The sequence below is a fragment of the Sinocyclocheilus grahami genome, unplaced genomic scaffold (genome assembly GCF_001515645.1).
Source record: "Sinocyclocheilus grahami isolate Dianchi unplaced genomic scaffold, SAMN03320097.WGS_v1.1 scaffold1744.1, whole genome shotgun sequence".
NCBI classification, from domain to species: Eukaryota; Metazoa; Chordata; class Actinopteri; order Cypriniformes; family Cyprinidae; genus Sinocyclocheilus; species Sinocyclocheilus grahami.
In genome coordinates, this window is record NW_015506923.1 from 319,827 (window position 1) to 330,845 (window position 11,019).

At 38.1% G+C, this 11,019-nt stretch overlaps 1 long non-coding RNA gene across 1 annotated transcript in view; it reads right to left on the reverse strand.

The window, feature by feature from the left end:
• LOC107572392 (uncharacterized) overlaps positions 1–6,759 on the reverse strand; it is an 8,047-nt gene extending 1,288 nt beyond the window's left edge. The window contains exons 1-2 of the long non-coding RNA XR_001607333.1: positions 6,649–6,759; positions 4,350–4,511 (exon numbers count right to left, since the gene is read on the reverse strand). This is a non-coding gene — a long non-coding RNA (uncharacterized lncRNA). The remainder of the gene's footprint in view (positions 1–4,349; positions 4,512–6,648) is intronic.
• Positions 6,760–11,019: the final 4,260 nt, after the last annotated feature.

Sequence of the window (11,019 nt, forward strand, 5' to 3'; positions counted from 1 at the left end):
GTGGACGGACAGATCAAATAATTGTAATATTGATTCTGCTACAGTTAATTCGAAGATATAATCTAAATATTCATTATTAATCATAACCAGTTATGATTAGTCGTAAATATTTCCCTGTTGAGCTGATTTACTACACTAGCAACCACCCAAAACACCCCAGCAACTGTGCAGCAACGCACTAGACTGCACACTAAACACCATAGTAAATGCACAGCGATCTCTGTCTGAGAAAGAGACAGCATAAACTCAAAACCTTCAAGCCCGTGCAGCAGGGCAACTGGGTGACTGTGAGGCGGCATAGTCGTGGGTCAAAACACCGCTCTTCCGTTCCAATCAAAACATCAAACAGGTTCTCCCCACTCAGTGACGCACCCACTGAGAAACCTGATGAAAGTGCTGTAGTTATTGGTGATTCTATTGTATGGAACGTAAACATATAGACACCAGCCACCATACTCCAATGTTTACCGGGAGCCAGAGCGCCTGACATCTTGGCAAATTTGAAAGTGCTGGCTAATACTAAATGTAAATTCAGTAAGATTGTTATTCACGTCAGCACTAATGATGTTGTGATGTTTGATCACTAAAAATAATGTTAAAGAGGTGTGTGAACTTGCAAGCACAATGTCAGACACTGTAATATGCTCTGGTCCTCTCCCTGCTTAACGTGGCGATGAGATATATAGTAGATTGTCGTCACTCAATGGCTGGATGTCTAAGTGGTGCCTGCAAAATATCATAGGTTTCATGGACAATTGGATGAGTTTTTGGGGCCAACCTGACCTGTTGAAAAGAGATGGTCTTCATCCCTCTTGGGGTGGTGCCACTCTTCTCTCTAGAAATATGGCACAGAGTCTTAGAGTGTGTACTTGACTAACTGGGGCCCAGGTCAGGAAGACAGACTGGCTAAACCGACTGTCTGCTAGCCGCCTCGCGTCACAGAAATTAGTTAATTCTCAGCACATAGAGACTCTTTCACTTAGATATCATACTATAGAGACGGTGTCTGTTCCCCGAACTAGAAAATACAAAAACCGTCCAAACCAATTTAAGAGTAACAATTTAACTGATGTTCAACAAATAAAAAAAAAAATTATATAATACAGAGAAACAAATGATAAAGCTTGGCTTATTGAATATCAGGTCCCTTTCTACGAAAGTGCTTTTTGTAAATGATATGATCACTGATCATAATTTAGATGTGCTGTTTGACAGAAACCGGACTAAAACCAGATGATTACATTATTTTAAATGAGTCTACCCCCCAAGATTACTGTTATAAACATGAGCCGCGTCCAAAAGGTAAAGGGGGAGGTGTTGCTTCAATTTATAGCAATATTTTCAGTATTTCTCAGAGGGTGGGCTTCAAGTATAACTCATTTGAAGTAATGGTGCTTCATATAACATTATCCAGAATACCAAGTGTTAATAATAAATCCCCTGTGATGTTTGTACTGGCTACTGTATACAGGCCACCATACAGAATTTATTAAAGAATTTGCTGATTTTCTATCCGAGTTAGTTCTGGCTGCAGATAAAATCTTAATTGTTGGTGATCTTAATATCCATGTTGATAATGAAAAAGATGCTTTGGGATCAGCATTCATAGACATTCTGAACTTTATTAGGGTAAGGCAACATGTGTCAAGACCTACTCATTGTCGAAATCATACTCTAGAGTTTGAGGTGTTAGGTGTTAATTATCGGACCTAAAACCTCTGCATGTAATAACCTAGAACACTGTCTAACACTTGAAGGCTGCTCTGTCAATTTTTCATCATCAGTTAGGAATCTAGGTGTGCTATTTGATAGCAATCTTTCCTTTGAAAGCCACATTTCTAGCATTTGTAAAACTGCATTTTTCCATCTAAAAAAATATATCTAAATGACGACCTATGCTCTCAATGTCAAATGCAGAACGTTAACTCATGCGTTCATGACCTCAAGGTTAGATTATTGTAATGCTTTATTGGGTGGTTGCTCTGCATGCTTAATTAACAAACTCCAGCTGGTCCAAAATGCAGCAGCTAGAGTTCTTACTAGAACCAGGAAGTATGACCACATTAGCCTGGTTCTGTCAACACTGCACTTCACATATGTAAGTGTGAACTCGTGAAAATCTATACGATGTTTAATAGGGAGCCAGTGCAGTGTTGACAGAACCGGACTATGCATTCCGTCAGTAATAAATATTTGGTATGCTGTCCAAGGGGAGGGCTCTGAGCTTGGAATTTTGGCCCGAACCTAGAGTACGTCTGCTCTGCCATGGGGCCCTTCGGTTCCAACTGCTCTGCTGTGGTGGTCTTCGGCTCTGCCTTGGTGCTCTTTGCCCTGGCCTCTTGCCTACCTCTGTTTTCAGTCCTCTTTCACTACATGGACCTGGCCCGTGGTCCGCCTCCGTTCCGCCTCCCTCCTTGATTTCATTGACTTTTTGTGGAGCGTCTGGATTCTGCTCCTGTCTTTTGTTGCTGGTTTATTACTTTCTGTTGCTCTGTTTTTACAGGTTCCTTTTTTGTGGATAACTTTGTGCATGCGTTTTTGCATTATGCTCTGTTGTGGATTGCTCTGTAATTGGACTCTTCAATAAATGCTGCAAATGGATTTTCTTTTTTAGGAGCATTCCGTTACACCATTTTGATTTTAGAGATTATTTTAATTGTGTTACAATGAAAATTGTAAAAAGTAATTTTTTGCTATTTGGTTTTTGGAAATGTCTAATGCAGTAATATGAGTAAGAATAGTTGGAACTGCTTTGGAAGTGTTATTAAGTTTTATTGTTATTTTTGACATTGCATTATTGTTATGGTTATCGGTTTCCATTATTTTATTTGTTCAGTAATACAAATGGTTCATAGTTGTGAAAATTCTCCTTGTGAAATAGGTTCAGAATAAAATAAAAATATAGCTAAAGGTGGCGATTTGTTTCCTTTTTTTAATCTATAGAGCCATTTTTTTAAATTACACAGATTTTAAGACCTAAAAGGAATTGTCCCTCTGGTGGAAAACATTAGTATTGTGGCCTTCACCTCTCATTCGCTAGTCATTATGAATACTGCATTTATTGTTCTCTCACAATAAAGGCACAAGCCACAACAGAAATCTTTGAAAACAAATGTTTTGGTCTGTTACAATACTAAAATACTTATAATATAATAATTGCAGCTTTTTTACCCCGTTTGCAATAATTCTTCAACATTTTTGGTGTTGAGTGCAAGTGACGTCGCAGATAGTGGAGAATGCAAATGTCGATTTCGAGTGACGTCACTTGCAGAGGAAGTGCAGGTGACGGAGAGTGCAAATCTGAGAATGCAAGCGCAAGTCTGTGGCCAGACCCTTCTCGAAACCTTGGTCTTTGGGGATTCATAAAATGGCTACTGTCACTTGAGAGTCAAAAATGCAAGACAAAAGTAATACCTGTGGTAACTGATGATATATTGAGGTCTTACAAAGCAAAACATTCAGTCTGTGCAATAAACTGAACATTATTTTCAGCAATATTACCTGTAATCCATAGCCTCAAGCAAATGAGGAAGTCCAATTATTTTCTGCAAACTAGTTATTTTGGACAATTAGTTTCAATGAACTGGTTCAACTAAGCAATTCACCAGTTTATATAATCACACGATGACATACACTCAAAAAAATGTACATTTTATGTATTTCAATTGTATACAAATTCTCCATCCATTTAGATTACAGTTTAAACAAACAAATTAATAAACCTAATGTGAGTTAAATGCATCAGTCATGTGTGAATCAAACAAGATTTCACATAATTAAATGTTTTCTAATCCAAACTGTTTCTGAAACAGAAAACCCAGAGTTTCCCTCATATCAGGGTTAACATACTCAAAACATATATCGGCCGGGCTCTAATATTTACGATTGGATTTCCGGGACACTCCGTCTCGATCGGGAGGAGTTATATAATCATAATGACACCACACAATAAAGGATTTTTTGGACAAAAATAATTTGCAACAAGCCTTGAATCGAACTACGCCCCCAATCGTTCAGGGGTGCAAATCAGGCATAAAATCTGCCTTAAATTCTTCAAACGTGTGGCCAGCCTTAGAGAGAGCTTCAATCCAGGTCAAAAACAGTGATTTAAAGCCGTTTCCAATTAACATACAGATGCTCTTTTTCCAAACGGCACACAATGTTCTCATAGAGTCTCTGTGAAGCTCAGTATCCAAGTGGGACATAATTCAGTATTTTATGTTTTAAAGGAAGTTGGGCTTCTTTTCTTTTTTGTGAGAATCAAAGCAGCATCTCGTGACAACCATAAAAACAATGACAGATTCTCTCACAATCACAGAAGACAGGATGACTGTTAATATTCAACTTACTTGAGTTTGTCCAGATGGTTGAGTGTTTCAGAGAGCAGCTTCACTCCTGAATCTCCTGGATGATTGCAGCTCAGATCCAGCTCTCTCAGGTGTGAGGGGTTTGAACTCAGAGCTGAAGCCAGAGCAGCACAACTGTCTTCTGTCACCAAACAGCCAGATAATCTACAACAACAAGTTTTGAAGTAACAGCAGCCTAATATTCCAGTTTTGTGTCTTAATATTTATCAAACAGCAAATTAGAAAATCACTCATTGCTCTTGATTGAATAACTTTTATAGACTGACTAAGGATTCATATAAATGTTATTTATACAGTGAAGATGATGCAGGTTACTTTATTTAATTTCGGTCTATATTTCCTACCTGTATTTCTGCTAGACCTATCTGAATATTTTTAAAGGACTGTTTGCAAGGTCAATTTGGTACTCACATCCTGTCCAAGCTGCGGTGCACAGAAACGATCTATCACAGTGCGTGAGCACCACACTGAAATCTCTTTTGCTCCATCTCGTGCTTGAATGGCTTAAAACACTTTAATGTTTAATCTGACAATGCTTAAAACACGTGAAAATGATCAACTTTCTTGAGGAAGCAGCACTGGCCTGATCGTTCAGATTAGTTAAACACTGCATTCTCTTAACACCAGGTAAGCTAATTGTATTTGGATACCACTACTAGTGAATGAGCCAGTGTAATGCAAATATATCTGAAAGGTCTGACATAATAAAATGCGACATTAACAATATGGTATAAAACATTGTTTGTTTACATTGCGCCTCACATTATGAAAACAATATTTGGGATACCACAATCAAAACTTTGTGATGTAGACAGTTTGATGTTGAATATTCATCCAAATTATGGTGAAAACCATAATATGTGTGTTAAAATAACATTTGTGGTCAAAAAGTACAGAAATGCTTATATTACTTCAGTGGCTAACGGAGCAAACCTGTGGCGTCACACGCTGTGGTTTTGCAAGATGGCGGCGCCACTGCTCCAAAAGCTAACAAAATATCCCTTTTTCTTTGTTTGTTATATATTTTTTAATTAAAGTGTAAATCACTTTATCAAATAATGTAAACTTGACTGACTGCTTCACTTCCACTTTAAAACAGCTTCTTTGCATCTCTGTACAGCCTTCAGAAGGATCCCAGCATCAGAAATAAGTGGACAGTTTATCTTTAAAGGCATCCTAGATCACGTCTGAGGAATATACAGTATATTTTTCACAGCCTCTGACTGTAGATTGTTTTGTAAATGAGGCTCAGCAGGGCTCGCAAAATCACTAGCCCGGCATCCCAGGGCTATAGTATCTTCTAGTCGGGCTACCAAAATGTATCACCACCTTTTTCTGTGCACACTCGCTCAAAGTGTGCACACAGAGAGTAGCATTTCATACAGCTTGTGAACACAGAATTGATTCCTGTTTCATGACTCCTTGCACTTCAGTGAACATGTGCACACAAAGTTATCTCAAAATACCTGTCTAGTCAAGTATTCTTGTAAACACAGGCGGTTATTTTTTTAATCTAATTGCAATATCTAATTGCAATCTAAATAACATGTATTTAGCGTCTTTGTTTGAATTGTGATTAAAAGGCAGTGGTTGCCTCTAATTTTAAATGGAAAGAGCACAGGCAAAGCCTTTGTTTGTTTGTATGAAGAGATTTCATGTATTTGTATCATTTATTTATTTGTAGTGGGATTTGTTTTAAAATGTCAGGTTAGTTTTATTATTTTACATTTTAATTTCACAAACAAATGAGCAGAACTTTGAGAAATAACAAAAGGACACCTTTTCATTTATAATTTGTCTAAAGTCTCGTTTTGTTAAAAATGAGAAAATCGTATCTTGAAATCAGTATTGTGTTGAGTGAATCATTGCATCCCTATATGCTACTAATTTTTGCTGTGGTATCAAAGTAAAGTGTTCGTTAAATAATAAGTGTTATTTAAAAAATAAAGAACCATATGTGTATATATACACGTTCTGAAGCCCCTAAACTGCGTATACGTATACGTTCTGAAGCCCCTAAACTGAATGCGTTTTCAACTGAGGGGTACCCCTTGGATCTGATTTGTGCCACCTCAGATTCGATTGGCCCCCCTACAACCCTTCAAAATGCATTGATTTTAACCATTCGATGCAGAAGGTTACCGGTGTAATAGAAATAGATGCGCTCAAAGCTTTCTAAGATCCAATCCATTTGATTAGTTAATTTTTTTTAAATCGATGACCAGGTGCTGTATGTTTCCCAGAATTATCTGCACTGTGAGTTAAATACATCATTTAATACCCAAGTATGTTGAGTTGACAGTTAGGACTCTTCAGTCCAGCGCACAGCAGCTTCACTCCTGAGTCCTGCAGGTCATTGTTACTCAGATCCAGTTCTCTCAGGTGTGAGGAGTTTGAACTCAGAGCTGATGCCAGAGCAGCACAACCTTCTTCTATCACCGAACAGCCAGATAATCTACAAAAGTATTCTAAGTGTTAATGTAATAAAGAGATAATACAACAACAAAAGTGCTTAGAGTTGTGACCTGCAGGCCAAATGTGACAGTCATCATTTTCACCAAACAGCCAGATAATCTACAAAAAAGTGTTAATGTTAACATGCTTCATTTTAAGAGATATTTTAGATTTTAGACATGGGGTGTGGGAATGCTGAGGGTCCTGCAACACCCCTTGTAGAGGACTGTAAAAATGATACAAAAAGTTTAACAAACAAATAAAAACATTTTATGTTTTGATTAATGTTACTTGTTAGTGGGCTATAAATCTGATCTCATGTGAAAGGATAATCAGTGACTGATGGAAAAATGCATTTTAGTGTCTTTAAACTAATGTCAAATTAGTTGCAGTCTTTGCATAGCAGAATTAAAAGAGGGGTTTAGATCGTGGACAAGAGTCATCATTAGGGTTGGGCCGATAAACGATGCAATCATCCATTGCCGACGACTGACAGACATCACGATGTTGAGCCGGCATCGTGATCTCCCCCCATACCCCCCGCATCCCAGTTCCATGTTTGGAAAGGAAATTAAGTGTACTACGGAACCCCTAAAGGGAATAAATAGCCTACGAGATGGGAGGATAAAAATAAATATTTCAATAGTTTCTCTCGCAATTATATAATTGGGTAAGTACACTGTATATAAATTGCATTAGGGAGCCGCTACTAATATGCAGGGCATTGAAACCGCTTTTGAATGCGCGCTCTCTTTCGAGATCTGCGATCAAACAGACTCTGTACTACGGAGCGCCAGTACCTACCACACATTTAACAAGATTCGATATTTGTCAGTGGCGCTCAGTATCTGCAAATCATTCGCCATTGTCCTATCAGTCATCTCTATGTGGTAAGTGAACTTTCTTGTACTGTTATGTAACAGTCTACCGCTAGCAAGCGGCTAACCATGTTCCTTTATTGGCTCCATAGGCGGCGTTATTTGTTTGTTGCACACCCCTAACCCTGCCCCCCGATGTCATCGTCTTTGTCATAGGCACTTTGATTGGTCAGCAGCTATGCAGCCTCATACACAGGAGAGTGTGAATATTTGTTTTTGATTTGAATTGATTCATTTAAAAGTAAAAGTTCACAGAGACCAGAATGGCACAGTTTTTCTGTTTTACAGTTTTGAATGACATCTTACTATTATCTGTACAACCAAAAACAACAAAGTATTTCAAGTTTTTCTGCTACAACTGAATGCTCCGGAGGGTTCACCGACCTCAGATGGTTAACAAACTGGACGAGTAAATGTAAAAGCCAAACCTCAGTTTGTTGAGTTGACAGTTGACACTCTTCAGTCCAGCACAGAGGAGCTTCACTCCTGAATCCTGCAGGTGATTGTTACTCAGGTCCAGCTCTCTCAGAGAAGAGTTTAATGATTGTAGAGCTGAAGCCACAATTTCATAATGCTGATCAGTGAGTTCACAGGATGTTAATCTGAAAAAGGGAGAAATGGTTAAAAGGCATGCTGGTGTCATACTCGATTAAAAACGTCACCAGGAAAGATCATGCTGGTTGACCATTCACTCTCTGGTCTTTACATTAGGAAGTAAAAGACATGACTTATTTAAAAGTCATATTTTATGAGCATTATGCGTGATGCTTCAATAATTGTTTCTTCTTAATTTTACAGTAATTTATTGTGGAACGTTTAATGGAATGAGTGCCATTACAAATATTTTTAAAGTTGGACTGAAACGGAATTTGCGATTGTCTTTTTTTTCTCTACTGTGACATCTATCCGAGTGAAACCGTATCCGAAATGAGAGGGCGGGACTTGATTTGTCCTTTGGGAATTGATTGAATCATTGGACATTAGGGGTTTCTAAGAAAATGGAGGCAGATCTGAATGCCAGTTTGCGGTCAGTTGTGGGGGATTGCTCTCCACCGGAATACCTGCCAATACCCTTGCTTAAAGAACCTTTTTATTTATTGAGGACGATGACCACATGGATGAGCAACGACACTAAACAAGCCGAAGCAGCGTGAGAGAGAGAGAGAGCGAGACGGAGACAGACAGACTGACTGAGTGCATTCTCCATGAGGTTAAGTCATATTCATGCCTTGTGCAAAAAGTAATGTTGTCATAATGACAATAATAATTTGTTACATTTATATAGCGCTTTTCTGGGCACTCAAAGTGCTTTACATAGAAGGGGGAATCTCCTCAACCACCACCAGTCCACAGCATCCACCTTGATGATGCGACGCCAGCCATATTGTGCCAGAACGCCCACCACACACCAGCTTGTTGGTGGAAAGGAGACAGAGTGATGAAGCCAATCCGAATATGGGGATTGTTAGGAGGCCATGATGGTCAGAGGCCAATGGGCAAATTTGGCCAGGATGTTGGGGTTACACCCCTACTCTTTTTCGAAGGACATCCTGGGATTTTTAATGACCACAGAGAGTCAATAATAATATCCTAATATCCTTTTGTTAATGTTTAAGGGTTACCGTACTCCCCCATGACTGACGTGAGCACTGATCAATGCATTGATCTCTATAAAGTGAAGCATCAGCAGTTTATCCTTGTGTTTACCCCTCACATGACTGACGTCACTGAGGCTGATGGCAGTCCCAGATAGCTCCGCCCTCAAGTCAGAGCTTGTGACATGAAGAGAAGATGAGTTGTTTTGAGGAGGGGAGGTTAATATTTTGATTAAAGATTACGAGGGCACATGAATTAAAAAAATAATGAAGTGCACAAATAAATTGTTTATAATAAACACTACAATATTTAATAAAAAGAATTATATTTTATGGTGACTAACATTTTCCTAATATAAGTGATTCTTTATTACATTAACCAGTTCTATTGGACAGATTATATTTCCCCACAAATATAAATGTTTCATCATGTATCCAGAACTTTGAGAGGGCTGTGGGACACGAGCAGGACAAAAAATATATATTGTCTCATATCTTCATGTTTTCTTCCAGTATTCGAAAACAATTGACACTGTTTTCAAATTATAGCAAACATAAAATTATATATTTCACATGAGCAAGACATTTATATTTGATGTGGCCAAGATTGAACTAATTTAAACTGAAGGAATTAATTAGCACAGCATAGCCAAATTTAACTAAAATGAGGGAACTCATGAAAATAAACATTTATAATGCCCTGCAAAAACAGAGGGTGACACAGTGAGGATTTGGGAAAATAAACAAGAGGTTTCAGTGGAACAATTGATGAAATATTGTTACATTTGTAGAAATTTAAGTCACCAGCCCACAAAACAGAACACAAAGCTGTGCATGACTTCATTTTAATTTATGGGCTCACACACCTCTCTCATTTAGCTTGATTTCAAATGTTTCCATGGTTGCGATGTACCATTTGCCTGCTAATTAATTATTGCTTTTGTAAACAAAGCTTTGTACTTCACTTGTATCTTAATATCCACGTTAAAAATTAATATGCGCAAAACTCTGTTTTGTCACAAAACTCATTTGGCATACTACTGCAGAAAGGCAGTTGTCAAGCTGACATAGCCATAACTGCAGTCAATTATGTTTTATGCTTGTGAACACACACCCAGAAAATGCTCATCAAACCCCCCTCACAACTTTCAAATTATGTTCATATTGCAATATTATTTGATTTTTACACTCACACAGCTTTTCTGCAGTTCCCCACAGCAGGTACCAGTCTCCTTCTGCCCTCTTTTGATTTGATGTTGTACTTATTAATGTCAAACTCCTCCAGCACCTCCTCTGACATCAGGATCATGTTTGCCAAAGTTGAGCATTGTGCAAGTGTAAGATTTTTTATTTTTTTTTTTTTTAGAGTTTAAAAATTCCTGCATTTCTTTAACAGAATTATCCTTCATTTCAATCAGGCAGTGTGACAGATTTAACCATCTTTCAGGACTGACATTGTTTTTTTGACCTCGCTTGAGGTTGTGGATTACGTTCTTGATGATCTCTGGGTTGTTCTCAGTGTGAAGCAGTACATCCTGTAAGAGTCTCTGATTGGACTCCAGTGAGACTCCATGAAGAAATTGAAGGAAAAGATCAATTTTTACTGCTCAAAGCTTTATTCATTGCTTCCTTCAGAAACACATCCAGAGAAACATTCTCACACTGAGTTCTGAACATTTTTGTCAGGAACATTTTCAGAACCTCACTGTTCTTGTGTAAATAGCA